The 21,728-nt window shown below is 47.3% G+C and overlaps 1 long non-coding RNA gene across 1 annotated transcript; it reads right to left on the bottom strand.

The window, feature by feature from the left end:
• Window positions 1–1,557: 1,557 nt before the first annotated feature.
• LOC134911247 (uncharacterized) lies at window positions 1,558–19,926 on the bottom strand. Its single transcript, XR_010176426.1, has 3 exons — window positions 19,665–19,926; window positions 2,033–2,122; window positions 1,558–1,730 (listed from the first exon to the last, which is right to left on the bottom strand). It is a non-coding gene; the product is annotated as an uncharacterized LOC134911247 (long non-coding RNA).
• Between the last annotated feature and the right edge of the window lie 1,802 nt (window positions 19,927–21,728).

Raw genomic sequence — 21,728 nt, 5'->3', positions numbered from 1 at the left:
TTCTTTATCAGCTGCCTCGCCCTCGCCTCAGCCCAGCCAAACTCCTGCTTTTCTTTAAGAGAGACAGAGGAGCAGCTCGTGGGCGTCTGTACTGTATTTCATCAACGAGTGAGTTGACTGTCTGTGTGAGTCCTGGCCTGATTCATCCTGCAACCCTGCAGGAGCAGATTCGGCAGGCGGCAGCAGCCTGAACATAACATTCCACTATGCGGGCTATCGCAGCCGCCCCCGCACCTCTGCGATAGCCCGCATAGTTGAATCATGTTATGTTCAGGCTGCTGCCGCCTGCCGAATGTGCTCCTGAGTCCCACATTATCATTATGTGTGCAGTCACGGAGTCACCGCAGTGCGCTATGTTATCACTGCTGCCTGCGAGGGTTTTCGGCGTCCCCCCTCCCCAATCCCCCCTGCATTTGGGCAGTGGGCTGTGTGGGCACATGATGAAGCAGTCACCTGCTGCCGCTGGCCTGGTCCGCTCCGCTGCCCGTCGTGTTACCGCTCCGGCGCCGCCTCCCCCCTACGATCAACTGCGTCTGCATGTCATCTCATCCGCTCTCACCCTCGGCTCTATGCAGTCCCGCGACTGGCTCCCGCCCGCATCTGAAAACCACTGGCACTCACCGAACGTGACCTGCTGCTGCCTCCCTGAGTCCCCCCCCTCCTGCATATTATTACCAGCTCCTAGGTTCATCTCTTCTCTCCCCCCCCCCCCCGCAATTAGGCTCCCACATTTTGCCGCCCCCCTTTCCTTTACCTTGTTACCAGCTCCCCCCCCCCCCCCCCCCTGATCAGGAGCACCCAGCCAGGCCTGCTACCATTGCCATGGTCACGCAGGGGGGGCATCTACGTGGTTCGGCGAATGAGGTTAGGCTTATGTGTAACACTGCACCGCCTTACCTTGTGTACACATATAGATATATATATTCAAAAGACCGGCACTCCTCTGTTAAATTGATGATTGCGTCCCAGTGAGGGAAAAATCATATATAGTTCACAATAGCGGCACTCGGCGACAACTATAAGAATTTAAAACACCATCACTCTGGATTATTTCAACGTTTCAGGATCCTTTATTTCGACCCTTTCGTCAGGATATAGGATAAAGGATCTGGAAACGTTGAAGTAATCCAGAGTGGTGGTGTTTTAAATTCCTTAAGACGTCGTCGCTGAGTGCCGCTTTTGAGAAACATATATGTGTGTGTGTGTGTGTGTGTGTGTGTGTGTGTGTGTGTGTACAGTATATAGAAATGCAGTATAGTCTTGTGCATCTCCATTATGAACAGCGGTGCTTGGGGGAACCAGTGTAACATTATAGGATGGCTGAAGATTACTATTTTGAGGGAAGAGGTTAGGGTTAGGCTGTGGGTAGGGGCGGTTAGGATTAGACTACGGAGTTAGTATGCACGGGTAGGAGGGGGGGGGGGTGACACTGACTATTTGCCTAGGGTGCTGAGAGACCTTGCACCGGCCCTGTGTGTTCGGTACTTTAGCACTCTCCATTCGAACACTTACAAACTGATGCAACAATATTGTCCTTAAAAAAAACACAACACACAATTTAATTTGTTGAAAAATTTACTGAAAAATATTGATTATAAACATAAAAACAAAAATAAATCATCTAAAAATGTGTAACAAAAAATTAATTTAATCAAGGATGCCCTGCGCGTGGGCCTCCATCTGCTGCATGGACAAATGAATGGGCCGATTTGGATCTCCAACCTCAGCATCTGTAGAGAATGTTTAAACAAATATTACATTTAATTTCAGACATTATGCAATATAGAAGCAATGTACCAAACACACTTCAACAGCTCACTGTCTAGGTCAGGGATGGTGAATGTTTGGCCCTTCAGCTGGTGTTGAACGACACATACCAGCATGCCCTGCAACAATTTTAGCATGGACAAATGCAAAAACTGTTGCAGGACATGCTGGGATGTGTAGTTCCACAGCAGCTGGATAGCCAAAGTTTGTGGACACATGTTGAAGTATCTGTTTAAAGGGCATAAAAAAAACACACCAAACTTACACTCCTCCATAGGCCCATACTCCTCCTCCTCTTCTTCCACACCAGGGGATGGTGCCGGTATGTCTGCATTGCGAACTCTAAACTCAGCATCTGAAAAAGATGTTTACTAATTCAGCAACAAAAAAAAATTCACTCATCATGCAATATACTGTAGAAGAACTTCAACACCTCAATCTTTAGGTCAGGCATGGTGAACCTTTGGCTATCCAGCTGACGTGGAACTACACAGCCCAGCATGCCCTTCAAGAGTTCCGCAATCTGGCCATGCAAAAACTGTAGTAGGGAATGCTGGGCTGTGTAGTTTATGTGTCGTTCAACAACAGCTGGAGGACCAAAGTTTCACCATCACTGGTCCAGGGTCAGCAACTGCAGCTCTCCATCTGTTGTTTAACTACACATCCCAGCATGCCCTACAAAACGTTACACATTCCCAAATTGCACAACTTTGCAGGGCATGCTGGGCTGTGTAGCTGGATAGCCAAAGTTTGTAGACACATGTTGAAGTATATGTTTAAAGGCCAAAATAAAAAATAAAAAATTAACACTCCTCCATAGGCCCATACTCCTCCTCCTTCTCTTCCACACCGGGGGTTTGTTGTTGGATGGGGGAAGGGACTTGAATGGGGGCGGGTGGTTGAGGAGGAGAGGGTAGTTGAATGGGGGTGGGTGGTTGAGGGGGAGAGGGAGGTTGAATGGGGGTGGGTGGTTGAGGGGGAGAGGGTGGTTGAATGGGGACAGGTGGTTGAGGGGGAGAGGGAGGTTGAATGGGGGCGGGTGGTTAAGGGAGAGAGGGAGGTTAAATGGGGGCGGGTGGTTGAGGGAGAGAGGGAGGTTGAATGGGGGCGGGTGGTTGAGAAGGAGAGGGATGTTAAATGGAGGATGGTTGCTGAGGGGGAGAGGAGGTTTGAGAGGGAGAGGGAGGTTGCTGGTGTCGGGCACTTCTTCTTTCAACAATCAATCCCTACTCAACGATCGCGACAACAATCCCTACTCAATAATCAACATAAAACCTACATTTTTTAAATAAAAACAACAACAAACTTTATTATACTATAAATAAACACAAAATTATTGCTGGTATGCTAAATAATAAATGTTAGTATGTCAGAGCTAATTTTTGTACTGTAATCACCATACAACACACACACATACTCTATACATCCATACAAACATCTATGCATACCAACATACATTTTCAATATCTCCAGTCTAAACAACATACCCACACACTTATGGATGCAAATATTACACAACTTCAAACTGCAAACACACTCATGCGCACACAAATGCTACAATATGCATTACTTACGGTCGCAAATTTGCTGGCGTAACTCTGCCAGCAGCTGCGGCTATCTTCAACACAGGTTGGACCACCGTCTCTCTAATTGTACAATGGTCCGCCTGCTGTGGAGTTTCACACGCAGCTTTTGGTGGACCTCCACGTAGGCCACATGCTTATGGGCATTTGAGACATAAGGGCCCGTGTGGCCAACGTAGCAGTTCATCACTGCAGTGAGGAGCCGCAGCTCCCTGATGCTGAATGCAGCAGCTCGCATGGTTTCAATGGCATATTCATCTAAATTGCTAATATTTATACTGCCTGCCTGCTGTTGGTTGGTCGACAGCTGTGATGCTCTTAAATACAAATAAGCTTTATTGCTATTAATGTACAGTACATTAACAGTATGGTCTGTGTTCTCATTTGTGAACGCAATTGCGATTGTATGCAACTGTAAAAGTATTTGCAAAATACTTACCAAATATCCAATTAATTAATAGTAATTGTAATTGGTGACAAAACGCATAGCTTCATTGTTCCTTAAAAAAATAAAACGTTGACTACAAAACTCTACTTGTACTGTAATGTGATCATTAACTCATTAGATAATTTAAAAACAAAACAACAATATCTTTTAACTTCAGCAAATAACATTGCTGTAAATAGGAATATTTAACACACAAATGCAGTAATAATGTTCTGAATACACGTACAATCTACCATAATTTTTTTTTTTTTTGGAGTAGCTAAATAGTCAAAACTCACAAAATACAAATATGCAGTTGACAACACCAAAAAACTCTTGTCTGATGTGCTCATAACTTAAACATACCTGAAATATTCTGCCACTATTCTGTCCCTAAAGCCATGACCGTGTTGTGTTTCGAACCTCCATGTATGGCCAACCCCTGGCTCCTCATCCTCTGGGCCCAAAATAAGGTTTTGGGCCAGCTCCACAAGCCTCCTTGCAGCAATATTGTGCAGTATTGCACACAGGACCACTATCTTACTAACCATTGCTGGCGAATACATGAGGTCGCCACCAGTGTGGTGGAGCACACAAAAATGGCCTTTTAGAAGCTCAATCGTGCACCACTATAAGTGTGGAATTAAATGCAGATTGTGGTCCTGGTGTTGGTGTGCTGTAAGGAGTCATGAGCATGGGGTGCAAGGATATCCCCGATCTCCTGCAAAAACACATCTAAACAAACCACATAAATATGGTTACAAATTACACAACAACACAACTGACACTTTACTACATGATGTAGCTACAACTCACCCAAGAGCCACGCGTCTTGGCCTTCCAACATGCTTAATTTTTGCCATATCCCTGATTGCCGAATCACGTGGGAATCATGGGCACTTCCTGGGTACCGGGCATTCAGGGAAAGGATCTGGAGGGATGGGCCACAAACAAACATCACATTCAAAGAGTGGAACATTTTTGTGTTCCTAAAGATTATTTCATTATGTGATAGAGCCACAAGTGGAATGTGTGTACCATCTACTACTCCAATAATGTGTGGGAAATAACCATCTTCATGGAATTGCCGCTTCAACATAGCTTGGGAATCCACAACCACAATATGAACTGCTTAGCTCTTTTGAGGAATGCAGCAATGACGCGCCTCAGAATTCTTGGGAATGAGGCCTGGGAGATGCCTCCCAGAACTACAACTATATGCTGGTAGGACCCTGAAGCGTAAAAATGTAAGACAGCAATGAATTGTGTCAGTGGTGGAATTGCTGTAGGATTGAGAATTGTACTCTCTAGATCACTCTCTATTATTGAGAGAGTTTCTAGGATGACATGAGGGGGCAGCATATAGCGCTGCACCACCTCATCATGTGGCATTCCAAAAAGGGTGACATGGGTTCGAAAGATACTAGGCCTTGCACGCCTCCTTTGCCTTCGAGAATGAGGGGCAGGTTGGGGTTGACTGTATAAGGAATACAGGTATGCCGCCGTCGCCAACTGAAATATACATTTAACAGAGTTTGAAATCCGAAACCAATGATTGGTACCAAACAATCTTGTCAACCAATTCTTATTTCAAAAATCCACTTACAGGTGTGGTGTAATCCATCTCTAAATTGTTCACAACAGGAGGAAAGGAACATTGTATACATTGACAAATAAATACAAGTAGGGAGGCCAATCCCAGCATCGGGATCGGCAGGATCCCGTGATTTAGGCCCAAAAATGGCCTCCAATCCCAGGGATTGAGGGATCAGCATTGAGCATCCTCAGGATGCTCAGACGCTGGCCGGCTCCCTCCTTCACTCGCTGAGAGTGACGGATGTTTCCCACCCACCTGCCCCATTGTATGATGAGTATTGTGTGTGCGGGGGGAGGACACAGGGAATAGCCAATCCCGGGTATCCCAGGAATGCCAGGATTGACCATTTTTCAATCCCGATATCCGGGATTGAAAAAATTGCCCGGGATTGGCCTACCTAAATACAAGTAAAGAACAAAATAATTCACACACAACAAACCAACACAATAAGCATACATATACTTACCAAATGAAAACACCTGATACAAAATGCAGCACAGGGCTGCTAATAACTTAAAAGGCCTACTTTAGCAAAAAAAAAAAAAAGAAACAAAAAACTCCCTTGAGAAGAAAAGAAAAACAAACACTTAATAAGCATACTAAGAGAAAACAACACCCCACCACCCAACACACATCTACTGTATGAACATGCATATACTTACCCACAGATGAGTAGAAATCTCAAAAAGAAAAGGCAAAAGGCCAGAAGTGAAACTGAAAATGGGCTGCTTTGCCAAAAAGGAAAATAATAATGCTGCTCCCTTCAGGAAAGACAGAAATAAACACTTAATAAGCATAGAACCTTGCTGTGTCTGTCGTTTAAATCCGTGAGTACCACACCTACCGCTTGTATATGTATATATATATATATATATATATATATATATATATACACACACTATATATATATATATATATATATATATATATATATATATATATATCTATCTATCCCAAATAAGGACCGGCACTCAGGGACAAATAACCACACAGCAAGCAGCAAGTTAGTTCAACATTTCGGGGTATTAAACCCCTTTATCAAGTCACTTGTACAAAAAAACAACATACCTTTTATAATGTGTACCATCACCGCCAGCAACGATCCCTACTGGAGACCCGATGACGTCACAGCTTGTGCTGTGTGGTTATTTGTCCCAGAGTGCCGGTCCTTATTTGGGATATATACAAACTTGAAACAGGGCACTGGGGCATGTTGGTTACAGCTGTAAGAGTGCCGGACATCCATTGGAACATATATATATATATATATATATATATATATATAAAAAAGGAACTAAGGCCCCTTAATTGCGCTGAATATCTGATGAAGCTCAAACCACTGAGAAATACCCCCTGTCAGAAGGGGTACTAAACATAGAATAGACAAAAGAAAAAATAAGAATTTACTTACCGATAATTCTATTTCTCGTAGTCCGTAGTGGATGCTGGGGACTCCGTAAGGACCATGGGGAATAGCGGCTCCGCAGGAGACTGGGCACAAAAGTAAAGCTTTAGAACTACCTGGTGTGCACTGGCTCCTCCCCCTATGACCCTCCTCCAAGCCTCAGTTAGGATACTGTGCCCGGACGAGCGTACACAATAAGGAAGGATTTTGAATCCCGGGTAAGACTCATACCAGCCACACCAATCACACCGTACAACTCGTGATCTAAACCCAGTTAACAGCATGATAACAGAGGAGCCTCTAGAAAAGATGGCTCACTACAGCAATAACCCGATTTTTTGGTAACAATAACTATGTACCAGTATTGCAGACAATCCGCACTTGGGATGGGCGCCCAGCATCCACTACGGACTACGAGAAATAGAATTATCGGTAAGTAAATTCTTATTTTCTCTAACGTCCTAAGTGGATGCTGGGGACTCCGTAAGGACCATGGGGATTATACCAAAGCTCCCAAACGGGCGGGAGAGTGCGGATGACTCTGCAGCACCAAATGAGAGAACTCCAGGTCCTCCTCAGCCAGGGTATCAATTTTGTAGAATTTTACAAACGTATTTGCTCCTGACCAAGTAGCTGCTCGGCAAAGTTGTAAAGCCGAGACCCCTCGGGCAGCCGCCCAAGATGAGCCCATCTTCCTTGTGGAGTGGGCATTTACAGATTTTTGGCTGTGGCAGGCCTGCCACAGAATGTGCAAGCTGAATTGTACTACAAATCCAACGAGCAATAGTCTGCTTAGAAGCAGGAGCACCCAGCTTGTTGGGTGCATACAGGATAAACAGCGAGTCAGATTTTCTGACTCCAGCCGTCCTGGAAACATATATTTTCAGGGCCCTGACAACGTCTAGCAACTTGGAGTCCTCCAAGTCCCTAGTAGCCGCAGGCACCACAATAGGTTGGTTCAGGTGAAACGCTGAAACCACCTTAGGGAGAAACTGAGGACGAGTCCTCAATTCCGCCCTGTCCGAATGGAAAATCAGATAAGGGCTTTTACAGGATAAAGCCGCCAATTCTGACACGTGCCTGGCCCAGGCCAGGGCCAACAGCATGACCACTTTCCATGTGAGATATTTTAACTCCACAGATTTAAGTGGTTCAAACCAATGTGACTTTTTGGAACCCAAAAACTACATTGAGATCCCAAGGTGCCACTGGAGGCACAAAAGGAGGCTGTATATGCAGTACCCCTTTTACAACGTCTGAACTTCAGGGACTGAAGCTAGTTCTTTTTTTTTTTTTTTTTTGGAAGAAAATTGACAGGGCCGAAATTTGAACCTTAATGGACCCCAATTTCAGGCCCATAGACACTCCTGTTTGCAGGAAATGTAGGAATCGACCCAGTTGAATTTCCTCCGTCGGGCCTTACTGGCCTCGCACCACGCAACATATTTTCGCCAAATGCGGTGATAATGTTTTGCGGTTACATCCTTCCTGGCTTTGATCAGGATAGGGATGACTTCATCCGGAATGCCTTTTTTCCTTCAGGATCCGGCGTTCAACCGCCATGCCGTCAAACGCAGTCGCGGTAAGTCTTGGAACAGACAGGGTCCTTGCTGGAGCAGGTCCCTTCTTAGAGGTAGAGGCCACGGATCCTCCGTGAGCATCTCTTGAAGTTCCAGTTACCAAGTCCTTCTTGGCCAATCCGGAGCCACGAATATAGTGCTTACTCCTCTCCATCTTATCAATCTCAGTACCTTGGGTATGAGAGGCAGATGAGGGAACACATACACTGACTGGTACACCCACGGTGTTACCAGAGCGTCTACAGCTATTGCCTGAGGGTCCCTTGACCTGGCGCAATACCTGTCGAGTTTTTCCCAACGGTTTATAATCATGTGGAAGACTTCTGGGTGAAGTCCCCACTCTCCCGGGTGGAGGTCGTGTCTGCTGAGGAAGTCTGCTTCCCAGTTGTCCACTCCCGGAATTGCTGACAGTGCTATCACATGATTTTCCGCCCAGCGAAGAATCCTTGCAGCTTCTGCCATTGCCCTCCTGCTTCTTGTGCCACCCTGTCTGTTTACGTGGGTGACTGCCGTGATGTTGTCCGACTGGATCAACACCGGCTGACCTTGGAGCAGAGGTCTTGCTAAGCTTAGAGCATTGTAAATGGCCCTTAGCTTCAGGATATTTATGTGAAGTGATGTCTCCAGGCTTGACCATAAGCCCTGGAAATTCCTTCCCTGTGTGACTGCTCCCCAGCCTCGCAGGCTGGCATCCGTGGTCACCAGGACCCCGTCCTGAATGCCGAATCTGCGGCCCTCTAGAAGATGAGCACTCTGCAACCACCACAGGAGGGACACCCTTGTTCTTGGTGACAGGGTTATCCGCTGATGCATCTGAAGATGCGACCCGGACCATTTGTCCCGCAGGTCCCACTGGAAAGTTCTTGCGTGGAATCTGCCGAATGGGATTGCTTCGTAGGAAGCCACCATTTTACCCAGAACCCTTGTGCATTGATGCACTGAGACTTGGCTCGGTTTTAGGAGGTTCCTGACTAGCTCGGATAACTCCCTGGCTTTCTCCTCCGGGAGAAACACCTTTTTCTGGACTGTGTCCAGGATCATCCCTAGGAACAGAAGACGAGTCGTCGGAACCAGCTGCGATTTTGGAATATTGAGAATCCAATCGTGCTGCTGCAACACTACCTGAGATAGTGCTACACCGACCTCCAACTGTTCCCTGGATCTTACCCTTATCAGGGAATCGTCCAAGTAAGGGGTAACTAAAATTCCCTTCCTTCGAAGGAATATCATCATTTCGGCCATTACCTTGGTAAAGACCCGGGGTGCCGTGGACCATCCATACGGCAGCGTCTGAACTGATAGTGACAGTTCTGTACCATAAACCTGAGGTACCCTTGGTGAGAAGGGTAAATTTGGACATGAAGGTAAGCATCCTTGATGTCCCGAGACATCATGTAGTCCCCTTCTTCCAGGTTCACAATCACTGCTCTGAGTGACTCAATCTTGAATTTGAACCTCTGTATGTAAGTGTTCAAAGATTTTAGATTTAGAATCGGTCTCACCGAGCTTTCCGGCTTCGGTACCACAACAGTGTGGAATAATACCCCGTTCCCTGTTGCAGGAGGGGTACCTTGATTATCACCTGCTGGGAATACAGCTTGTGAATGGCTTCCAAAACTGTCTCCCTGTCAGAAGGAGACATCGGTAAAGCCGACTTTAGGAAACGGCGAGGGGGAGACGTTTCGAATTCCAATTTGTACCCCTGAGATATCACCTGAAGGATCCAGGGGTCTACTTGCGAGTGAGCCCACTGCGCGCTGAAATTCATTGAGACGGGCCCCCCACCGTGCCTGATTCTGCTTGTAAAGCCCCCGCGTCATACTGAGGGCTTGGCAGAGGCGGGAGAGGGTTTCTGTTCCTGGGAACTGGCTGATTTCTGCAGCCTTTTTCCTCTCCCTCTGTCACGGGGCAGAAATGAGGAACCTTTTGCCCGCTTGTCCACGAAAAGACTGCGCCTGATAATACGGCGTCTTCTCATGTTGAGAGGCGACCTGGGGTACAAACGTGGATTTCCCAGCTGTTGCCGTGGCCACCAGGTCTGAAAGACCGACCCCAAATAACTCCTCCCCTTAATAAGGCAATACTTCCAAATGCCGTTTGAAATCCGCATCACCTGACCACTGTCGTGTCCATAACCCTCTACTGGTAGAAATGGACAATGCACTTAGACTTGATGCCAGTCGGCAAATATTCCGCTGTGCATCACGCATATATAGAAATGCATCTTTTAAATGCTCTATAGGCAAAAATATACTGTCCCTATCTAGGGTATCAATATTTTCAGTCAGGGAATCCGACCACGCCAACCCAGCACTGCACATCCAGGCTGAGGCGATTGCTGGTCGCAGTATAACACCAGTATGTGTGTAAATACATTTTAGGATACCCTCCTGCTTTCTATCAGCAGGATCCTTAAGGGCGGCCATCTCAGGAGAGGGTAGAGCCCTTACAAGCGTGTGAGCGCTTTATCCACCCTAGGGGGTGTTTCCCAACGCACCCTAACCTCTGGCGGGAAAGGATATAATGCCAATAACATTTTAGAAATTATCAGTTGTTATCGGGGGAAACCCACGCATCATCACACACCTCATTTCATTTCTCAGATTCAGGAAAACTACAGGTAGTTTTTCCTCACCGAACATAATACCCCTTTTTGGTGGTACTCGTATTATCAGAAATGTGTAAAACATTTTTCATTGCCTCAATCATGTAACGTGTGGCCCTACTGGAAGTCACATTTGTCTCTTCACCGTCGACACTGGAGTCAGTATCCGTGTCGGCGTCTATATCTGCCATCTGAGGTAACGGGCGCTTTAGAGCCCCTGACGGCCTATGAGACGTCTGGACAGGCACAAGCTGAGTAGCCGGCTGTCTCATGTCAACCACTGTCTTTTATACAGAGCTGACACTGTCACGTAATTCCTTCCAACAGTTCATCCACTCAGGTGTCGACCCCCTAGGGGGTGACATCACTATTACAGGCAATCTGCTCCGTCTCCACATCATTTTTCTCCTCATACATGTCGACACAAACGTACCGACATACAGCACACACACAGGGAATGCTCTGATAGAGGACAGGACCCCACTAGCCCTTTGGGGAGACAGAGGGAGAGTTTGCCAGCACACACCAGAGCGCTATATATATATACAGGGATAACCTTATATAAGTGTTTTTCCCCTTATAGCTGCTGTATCTTTAATACTGCGCGTAATTAGTGCCCCCCCCTCTCTTTTTTAACCCTTTCTGTAGTGTAGTGACTGCAGGGGAGAGCCAGGGAGCTTCCCTCCAACGGAGCTGTGAGGGAAAATGGCGCCAGTGTGCTGAGGAGATAGGCTCCGCCCCCTTATCGGCGGCCTTATCTCCCGTTTTTCTATGTATTCTGGCAGGGGTTAAATGCATCCATATAGCCCAGGAGCTATATGTGATGCATTTTTTGCCATCCAAGGTGTTTTTATTGCGTCTCAGGGCGCCCCCCCCCAGCGCCCTGCACCCTCAGTGACCGGAGTGTGAAGTGTGCTGAGAGCAATGGCGCACAGCTGCAGTGCTGTGCGCTACCTTGTTGAAGACAGGACGTCTTCTGCCGCCGATTTTCAGGACCTCTTCAGTCTTCTGGCTCTGTAAGGGGGCCGGCGGCGCGGCTCTGGGACCCATCCATGGCTGGGCCTGTGATCATCCCTCTGGAGCTAATGTCCAGTAGCCTAAGAAGCCCAATCCACTCTGCACGCAGGTGAGTTCGCTTCTTCTCCCCTTAGTCCCTCGATGCAGTGAGCCTGTTGGCAGCAGGTCTCACTGAAAATAAAAAACCTAAAACTAAACTTTTCACTAAGCAGCTCAGGAGAGCCACCTAGTGTGCACCCTTCTCGTTCGGGCACAAAAATCTAACTGGGGCTTGGAGGAGGGTCATAGGGGGAGGAGCCAGTGCACACCAGGTAGTTCTAAAGCTTTACTTTTGTGCCCAGTCTCCTGCGGAGCCGCTATTCCCCATGGTCCTTACGGAGTCCCCAGCATCCACTTAGGACGTTAGAGAAAAGGGTTCTCTTGGGAGCTTAACCACCACAGGTATCTAATAGTGTCTCAAGGTCCACCTCACAGCTATAAGACTTATAGCTGTGAGGTGGACCTTGAGACACTATGTCAGGGATTGGATTGGATAGTGCTGTTTGAATCCATCTGTTTTGCCCTTTTATTTTCGAAGTCCAAACAGGATTTATTAGAAAGAAGCATACGGATATACAACTGATTTACTTCGGTCACACCCATAATTTGAAGGTCAATTAGTACCTAAAAGGAATACATTCTCAGCAATTCCACGCTTTGTTTGTATTGACTTTTTTTGGTGAAGCCATTCTTTGATGTGAACCCCTGATGAAGTCCTAACGGATGAAACACGTTGGGTTTCTACGAATTTGGGTTTCTATGAATTTGTGAACAGATCACACATGCTTTTTCGTGTTGAAGAATAAGCACTTCACCGAACGACTGAGAAAATCATAAAATAGATTATAACAAATGAATGTATTACTCAATTAACATGTGTGACCCTGCTATTCATGTTATGGAAGTCTATATGACAATACTGTAATATGTTGTTTTAATAAACAATATTTTTATCATATGTATTAGATACCTGTGGTGGTTAAGCTCCCAAGAGAACCCTTTTTTCTTTTCTCGTGTGTGTGTGTGTGTGTGTGTGTGTGTGTGTGTGTGTGTGTGTGTGTGTGTGTGTGTGTGTGTGTGTGTGTCAAAGTTGGGAGTTATGCATTAACATTACTCCAGGGAAATTTTTACACAATCACTACATATTTCATTAATTCGATTTAAAAAAAACCCTCACCTCAAAAGTCCTCTCTACAACGCACACCTCGACACACAGATTCTTCTCCTCCATACAACCACAAACCACAGATAGCTAGAACATGCTTAAATGGTGTAGGCAATCACAGCAATTGTACCAATTGTATATGCATCACCTGTGTGAAATTATGCTAAGCATGCATACGCAGGTATAAAACGGGTGGTCTTCAGTTTGCCGACTGTTGGGATCCCGGCGCACAGTATTCCGGCGCCGGAATCCCGACAGCTGGCATACCGACACTTTTTCTCCCTCTTGGGGGTCCACGACCCCCCTGGAGGGAGAATAGAGAGTGTGGCTTGCGTAGCATGCCACTGTGCCCACAGCGTGGCAAGCGCAGCAAGAGCCTGGCCGCCGGCATACCCTACTACACCCCATAAAACAACACCCCCTGAACCATACGCACATGCACCTGCATCATGTCTTCAGATAGTGATACACAGTACACACATGAGCTTAGAAGGCTAAGATCTGAATATGAAGCTATAAAACAAAGAATAAGAGCAAGTAAAGAAAGACGACGCCAAATGGCACAGTAACAACCACCTGGCTGTACAGAGGAGAGGAGCAGGACCCAGTAGTGAAGTACTCCCATCTACTGTGCAAACACAATAAGAAGCTGGCCTCAGTTACTTGGCTGAGTAAGATGTGGGGCAAACTGAGGAAGATTCTGTGCCCACTACCCAAATGCAACAATCTGGCCCACAAACTGAAGAGGAAGATGGGCCAAGTTCACAGGCTACTGCATCGATTCGCAACCAGGGAAAGAAAAGAGAAGATGCCAACCCCCATTTGGCCAGAGGGAGTTGGACATTCTTGTCCCATAATCCATTGACAAAATTCATTTTGGAAATAGAACATGGGCGCTGCGACCAAGGAACGTATCTGGAGAGAAATCACCAATGCGGTGAATGAGGTGGCCCCAATTATTCACACACCCCAAGAAGTAAGGAGACAGTAAGTACATACTGTACTTTATCACACTCAAAAACACTATTGTGTGCATTAACTAAGATGGTAGTTCCTTTATATATGTGATGTTGCCTATAGCAACCAAGACTATTACATATATAACCTTCTAAAAGGTGTAAGAAAAATGAGCAGATTAATGTTTGTTTGCTATGTGCAAAATTATATATTGTAGTAAAAATATCATCTTACAATGTATGTGTATGCTATGTATGTCTAACTCTAAACAAAAAACAAAAAAACATAAATGGACAGAATCTTAAAAAAGTTAAGTGTTAAAAATGTAAATAATGTAATAATGTTAATTTTTAATACCTTTTATTTCACCCAAGAACATCTGTAGTTGGGCTGACTTCAAGTGTCGGCTGATAAGCAAGATGTCTGCACGGTGGAACTCTGCGAGGGAGACAGGGCGAATCCTTGAGAGTCTAGAATACACCTCCTTGGAGGAGCAAGCCTTGGTCTATGTGGTGGATGAAGAGGTGGCAGGTGTGTCCGAAATGGACCTGCCCCTGAATCTCCACAGGCCTTGCAAGGTAAATGATGACAAATATTTGTGTAATGTAAAATACAAACCAAAAAATTGGTTAACTAATGTTTATTTTTTTTCTCTCCTTTTCCAATCACAGCACAGTAGGTGCAGCTCACTAAAGCTGGGGTGGGTGCTAACGATGACAACTCCAGTGTGGGGCCAGAAAGTTCACCATCCCGCCAACACACAGAGGCACCTTCCCCCCCCCCAATCCAGTCTCCAGGAGCTTCTGGTGCAAATTGTGCGCCAAGGGAGAAACAACGCTGACTTCCAAGACCAGATGCTCCTGGAGGACCGTGAGCTTATGTCCACTGTGCGACAAGGCATGTGTGGGATCTCTATTGGTGAAGCCATGCGTGACATATCCATCACTATCAGCCAAGGCATGCAGGCCATCGCAGCCCTCCTTAGCCAGACTCTCAGGGAGCCTACAACACCTGCCCCATCCTCTAGCCCTGCCCAGCAACAAAATCTCACTGGGCAGGCCCCTCGCAGATCAACGCACAGACCCTACACAGAAGAACAACCCCTTCAGTTGGCAAAAAAAAAGGGACAGATGGTGATTTGTCTCCAAATGCGGTCCTTGGTTCTGGCGCCCATGTTCGGATTTCCAAAATGAACATTTACAATGGCTTGTGGGACAGGAATGTCCAACTCCCTCTGGCAAAATGGGGGTTGGCGTCTTCTCTTTTCTTTCCCTGGCTGTGATGCAGTAGCCTGTGAACTAGCCACAGCTTCCTCTTCACTTTGTGGGCCCAGAATCTTCCTCAGTTTGCCCCACATCTTCCTCAGCCAGGGTACTGAGACCAGCTTTTTGTTGTGTTTGTTGCAGAGATGAGGGTAACTGAGTACTGGGTAATGTAATCATCATTTCTGCACAGCCAGGTGCTTGGTGCTGTGCCATTTGGCAATCGCAATTTCTGCCTGATGAAGGGGGAGAGGTGGCGGTCAGCATGCTAGGCGGCCTTGCCCTGTCATGCCTTGCCCAGCATGTGAACAAAAGGATTGCAAAATTCTGCTAATTATTAGAATTTGCAAGCCTTACTGAATTAGGCCCTAAGTGTCTTATCACAGTCCACTGAACCAATCGGAAGTGCTGCTCTGGCGTCAAGATAATGACAATTCAAACGCAGACTAATTTCTGTATGAAATGAGGCAGGCTAGCACCGATACACCTGTCAATGGCTGCATCACATGTAGGTGCATGAAGGCTGACGCCAATACAAATTGATGATGATGATTACCGTCTCAGATTAGATGATGGCAGGTAGACCTTTGAAGCGCATCTGAACATGGTGTGAGAAAAAAACTGTGGCTGCTCGCATCTAAACCCTTTTGTACAGATTTAGAATTAGTTGCACACAGATGTACACATGTTGCACATCACAGGGGTGTGCGTACACTAGCAATAAATATTTGCCATTTCCAGTAGTTTTATATGCAGAGTCACCCAGAATCTGGTGCGTCAGGAGGGTCTATTTGCTAGATGTGAGCAACTGTGTATGAGGACACATCTATACAGTACATGAGTTGTTTGCACCCTTCGTTTGTACAGAAGAAAGAAAAGTATACCTGCTGTATTACAGAGAAGTGTATGTATTCTTTATTTGCTATCCAAACAAATGTTAAAAAACTTTGCTTGTACAGTATTTATGGCTTGGGTGGGTGTTAGCGCGTCTAAGGTGCACCTAATGTAATACTGGTGCATATGCTACTGGTGCAGAGCATGCCTCTGGCGCAACACATGGGTGTAAACCCATTATTTTTCTCTATGTTTGTATATGATCTTTTTTAAAAATACATATGGATGCAACAGCATCAGCCCCAGTACCTTTATATAAGACAGTTCCTACATTCAAGTTGTAGGTGCAAGACCATGTTACACTGCTCCCTCTTGCTGGAAATTGAACCCAACATGTTAGTCAATGCCAGGTAAGGCATAGCTACCATAGGTGCGGGGAGCGCAGCTGCTATGGGACCAAGAGCTGAGAGGGGCCACCTTCCCTGTCACAGTTACATGTGTTATATACAGGGTGCAGCTACCATAGGTGCAGGGAGCGCAGCTGCTATGGGGCCAAGAGCTGAGAGGGGCCACCTTCCCTGTCACAGTTACATGTGTTATATACAGGGTGTAGCTACCATAGGTGCGGGGAGTGCAGCTGCTATGGGTCCAAGAGCTGAGAGGGGCCACCTTCCCTGTCACAGTTACATGTGTTATATACAGGGTGTAGCTACCATAGGTGCGGGGAGTGCAGCTGCTATGGGTCCAAGAGCTGAGAGGGGCCACCTTCCCTGTCACAGTTACATGTGTTATATACAGGGTGTAGCTACCATAGGTGCGGGAAGTGCAGCTGCTATGGGTCCAAGAGCTGAGAGAGGCCACCTTCCCTGTCACAGTTACATGTGTTATATACAGGGTGTAGCTACCATAGGTGCGGGAAGTGCAGCTGCTTTGGGTCCAAGAGCTGAGAGAGGCTCTCCTTCCCTGTCATATTTACATGTGTTATATACAAGGGCGTAGCTACCATAAGTGTGGGGAGTGCAGCTACTATGGGACCCAGAGCTGAGAGGGGCTCTCCTTCCCTGTCACAGCTACATGTGCTATATACAAGGGTGTAGTTACCATAGGTACAGGCAGTGCAGCTGCTATGGGTCTCAGAGCTGAAAGGGGCCACCTTCCCTGTCACAGTTACATGTGTTATATATATTTTTTCACAATTGGGTGATACATTGGAGCTCTTACAAACTTTAGCCTTGGGTCATGCAATAGATCTAGGTATGCCCCTGACCTGCTCATTGTAAAATTATATATAGTGTACTGTAGGGCATTATAATGTTACATAATATGAACTGAGGCATTGTAATGTGGTCCCATATGAAGTTAAGGCACTATAGTGTGGTATAATGTGAAATGGGGGCACTGTACAGTATGTTACAATGTGAATTGGGGGTACTGTGTTGCATAATGTGTACTGGCAGCCAGGGCCGGTGCTAGGGTGTTCGGCGCCCTCCTGCAAACTATCACTTTTGCGCCTTTCTACAAATACCGATCTCATCCTCAGAGCTGTAGCTAAACATTTTGGTGCCCCCCCACCCCCAAGATCTATAACATGGACAGTTCGTGTCTCAATTATAAAAAATTACGCCACACAGTAGTATCACTTATACACACCAGGTAGAGCCCCTTATATACATTACGCCAGGTAGAGACCCCTTTTACACATTGCACCAGGTAGAGCCAGTCACACCTTAATCCAGGTAGAGCACCCTTCACACGGGTGGTCTTCAGTATGCCGGCTATCGGGATCCCGGCGCACAGTATACCGGGATCCCGACAGCCGGCATACCGACACTTATTCTCCCTCGTGGGGGTCCACAACCCCCCTGGAGGGAGAAAAAAAATAGTGTGGCGTGCGTAGCGCGCCACCGTGCCCGTAGCGTGGCGAGCGCAGCGAGCCCGCAAGGGGCTCATTTGCGCTCGCCACACTGTCGGTAAGCCGGCGGTCGGGCTCCCGGCGCCGGTATGCTGGTCGCCGGGAGCCCGACCGCCGGCAATCCGTAGTGAACCCCTTCACACATTGCACCAGGTAGAGCCAGTCACACATTATTCCAGGTAGAGCACCTTTTTACACGTTGCGCCAGGTAGAGCCAGTCACTCATTATTCCAGGTAGAGCACCTTTTTACACATTGCGCCAGGTAGAGCCAGTCACTCATTATTCCAGGTAGAGCACCTTTTTACACGTTGCGCAAGGTAGAGCCAGTCACTCATTATTCCAGGTAGAGCACCTTTTTACACGTTGCGCCAGGTAGAGCCAGTCACTCATTATTCCAGGTAGAGCACCTTTTTACATGTTGCGCCAGGTAGAGCCAGTCACACATTATTCCAGGTAGAGCACCTTTTTACACATGCCACTTCCCGCAACACACATTACTATGAACCCCCCTTCTCCAGCACACATTAATATGACACCCGACCTTACCAGCACACGTTGTATGCCACTCCCCAGCACATTAATGACACGACCCTCCAGCACACATTAATTACACCCCCCTCCCCAGCACACATTACACCCCCCTCCCCAGCACACATTAATTACATCCCCCTTCCCCAGCACACATCACACACACCCTCCCCAGCACACATCACACACCCCCTCCCCAGCACACATCACCCCCCCTCCCCAGCACACATCACACACCCCCTCCCCAGCACACATCACACACCCCCTCCCCAGCACACATCACACACCCCCTCCCCAGCACACATTACACACCCCCTCCCCAGCACACATTAATTACATCCCCCCTCCCCAGCACACATTAATTACATCACCCCTCCCCAGCACACATCACACCCCCCTCCCCAGCACACATCACCCCCCCCTCCCCAGCACACATTAATTACACCCCTCCTCCCCAGCACACATTAATTACATCCCCCCTCCCCAGCACACATTAATTACATCCCCCCTCCCCAGCACACATCACACCCCCCCTCCCCAGCACACATTAATTACACCCCTCCTCCCCAGCACACATTGATACCCCCACTCCCCAGTACACATCAATGACACCCCCCTCCCCAGTACACATCAATGACACCCCCTCCCCAGTACACATCAATTACAGCCCCCCCGTCCCCAGTACACATCAATGACACCCCACCAGTACACATTAATTACAGCCCCCCCAGTACACATCAATGACACCCCACCAGTACACATTAATTACAGCCCCCCCTCCCCAGTACACATCAATGACACCCCACCAGTACACATTAATTACAGCCCCCCCCCTCCCCAGTATACATCAATGACACCCCACCAGTACACATTAATTACAGCCCCCCCCCCTCCCCAGTACACATCAATGACACCCCACCAGTACACATTAATTACACACACAAACATCCCCAGCACATGTATATCTGCAGCAGTATTTATTTACCTCAGTTTCTGCTCCTCAGTGTATGGCTGCTGCTCTTCGAAGTTCTCATGTCTGACTCTGCTCTGCTGCTTCCTCCAATGCACGTGACTTCCTGCCTCCTCCACTGATGGGGGAGGGGGGTAAACGGTGCTGAAGACTGCTGTGTCTTCCTACAGAGTCACAGGGGAGGGAGGGGCGACGCTGCTGCCTATCTTCATGCAGGAGTCTGGACATGTGCAGCGGGAGGAGAGGGGAGAGGGGAGGTTCCTGGCACAGGATATCAGCTCAGCTGTTCATCCTACCAGCGCTGCTGCTGCCTGTCAGTGTGACAGGTGCAGGCTGCGGCAGCTGGCAGTACCACTGTCCATCAGCAAGAGTGAGGTAGCAGAGCAGGGAGAGCGCCTTTCTAGCCCAGCGCCTCCCTGCTTTGCAGACCTTGCTGAGCGGCCAGCGCCGGGCCTGCTGGCAGCCCTACAATGTGACATAATGTGAACTATGGCACTGCTATGGTTCATAAAAGAAACTAGGGCACTACTATGTGGGCATAATATTAACAAAAGCTATGAAGAGGTGTCTCTCTAGAAGCACTGGGACAGGGGCCCTTTCAAAATATTCCTTAAGTGCCCAGAATGTTTTGGTTATGCCCCTGGTTACAGTATAACAATAAGAAAATGAATTAGTTAGCAAACTAGTGAAGTGAAGAGAACAATAAAGACATAGGCCTACTAACTAAATGAATGTGAAAACAGAAAATAATTCCTTTAACAGATTGTAGCAGGAGCCAGTAGTTACACATAACTTTGTACAAGGGTTAAAGTTGGGGCGAACAAGGTGGAACTGGTTTCTACCACCTGTGGAACTAGTTCCACCTCCTCCATTACCCTGCACAATAATTCCAACAGAAAAGCCTGTCCCATCACCTACATCAATAGATGATGCAGGTGGTGCTAGTTTTACTGATGAGCTGCAGCCACCTTCTCCTTCCTCAGGTCCTGGTGGCTCCATGGTCCTCCATCTACAGCCCACCACTCCTTGTATTCACACATGCTGTGTCTGTTGGACAGCATTCATCCCTTCCTCAGGTCCCAGTGGCTTTGTTTTCTGGCTCGGTGTATGTGATGTCATGCTGCCATGAAGACGAGCAGGTGTGCATCTTGAAGACAATATCAGAGGGGGCTGGAGGGACAAGAGAGGTGGGGAAGCTGCTGAAGGGATACACGGCATGGAATTGCTGGAGGGACACAGGCGGAGAAGCTGCTGGAGTGACAGAGGCAGAGATGTGGCACTAAAGTGGGCATTATGTGTATAAGCAGCAATGTTGTGGTCATTATGTGTAAGAGGCACTACTATTGGGGCACTATGTGTGGGGGGCACTGCTGCTGTGTGCATTCTGTATATAAGTTTGCACTACTGCTGTGGGCATTTTGTGTACAAGCTGCACTTCTGTGGGCATTTTGTGTATAAGCTGTACTTCTGTGGGCATTATGTGTATAAGCGGCACTACTGTGGTCATTATGTGTAAGGGGCACTACTACTGTGGGAACTGTGTATAAGGGGCACTACTGTGTGGCATAATATGTATAAAGGGTACAATTATGTAGCGCAATTTGAATAAAGGCCACTGCTGAGTGATGTAAACATAATAAGGGGCATTACTTTGTGGTGTAATATAAATAAGGTATGGTGTAATTTGCATTTGGGGTACTAGTGCGTGACCGTGATGTTCCTTTATAAAGTATGGGAAGTAGGGCACTAATTTATAGTTTGCAGGGGTGCCGAAAACACTAGCACTGGTCGTCGGGGCCAGTTTCAGTGAATACAATGGGACAATTAATCAGACTTACCTACTCTCCCGGGATGTTGCAGAAGACTCCTGATTTTTCAGGTAGTCCCCCACACCCAGGGCTGGATTAACAACTGGGCAGATGGAGCTGCAGCTCCAGGCCCCCATTGAAAATAGGCCCACAGAACCCCAAACTGGCTGGTCGAAGTCCCGACCAACCCACGCACGGCCTGTCTGAAAATCTTGCGGGTCTGACTAACTACTGAATCCTCCTGAGGCTCTGCTCTGTCCCCGAATCCTGA

The sequence above is a fragment of the Pseudophryne corroboree genome, chromosome 4 (assembly GCF_028390025.1).
Source record: "Pseudophryne corroboree isolate aPseCor3 chromosome 4, aPseCor3.hap2, whole genome shotgun sequence".
NCBI classification, from domain to species: Eukaryota; Metazoa; Chordata; class Amphibia; order Anura; family Myobatrachidae; genus Pseudophryne; species Pseudophryne corroboree.
The sequence above is the reverse complement of the archived record's forward strand: the minus strand, read 5'-3'. Positions and strand labels throughout refer to the sequence as shown.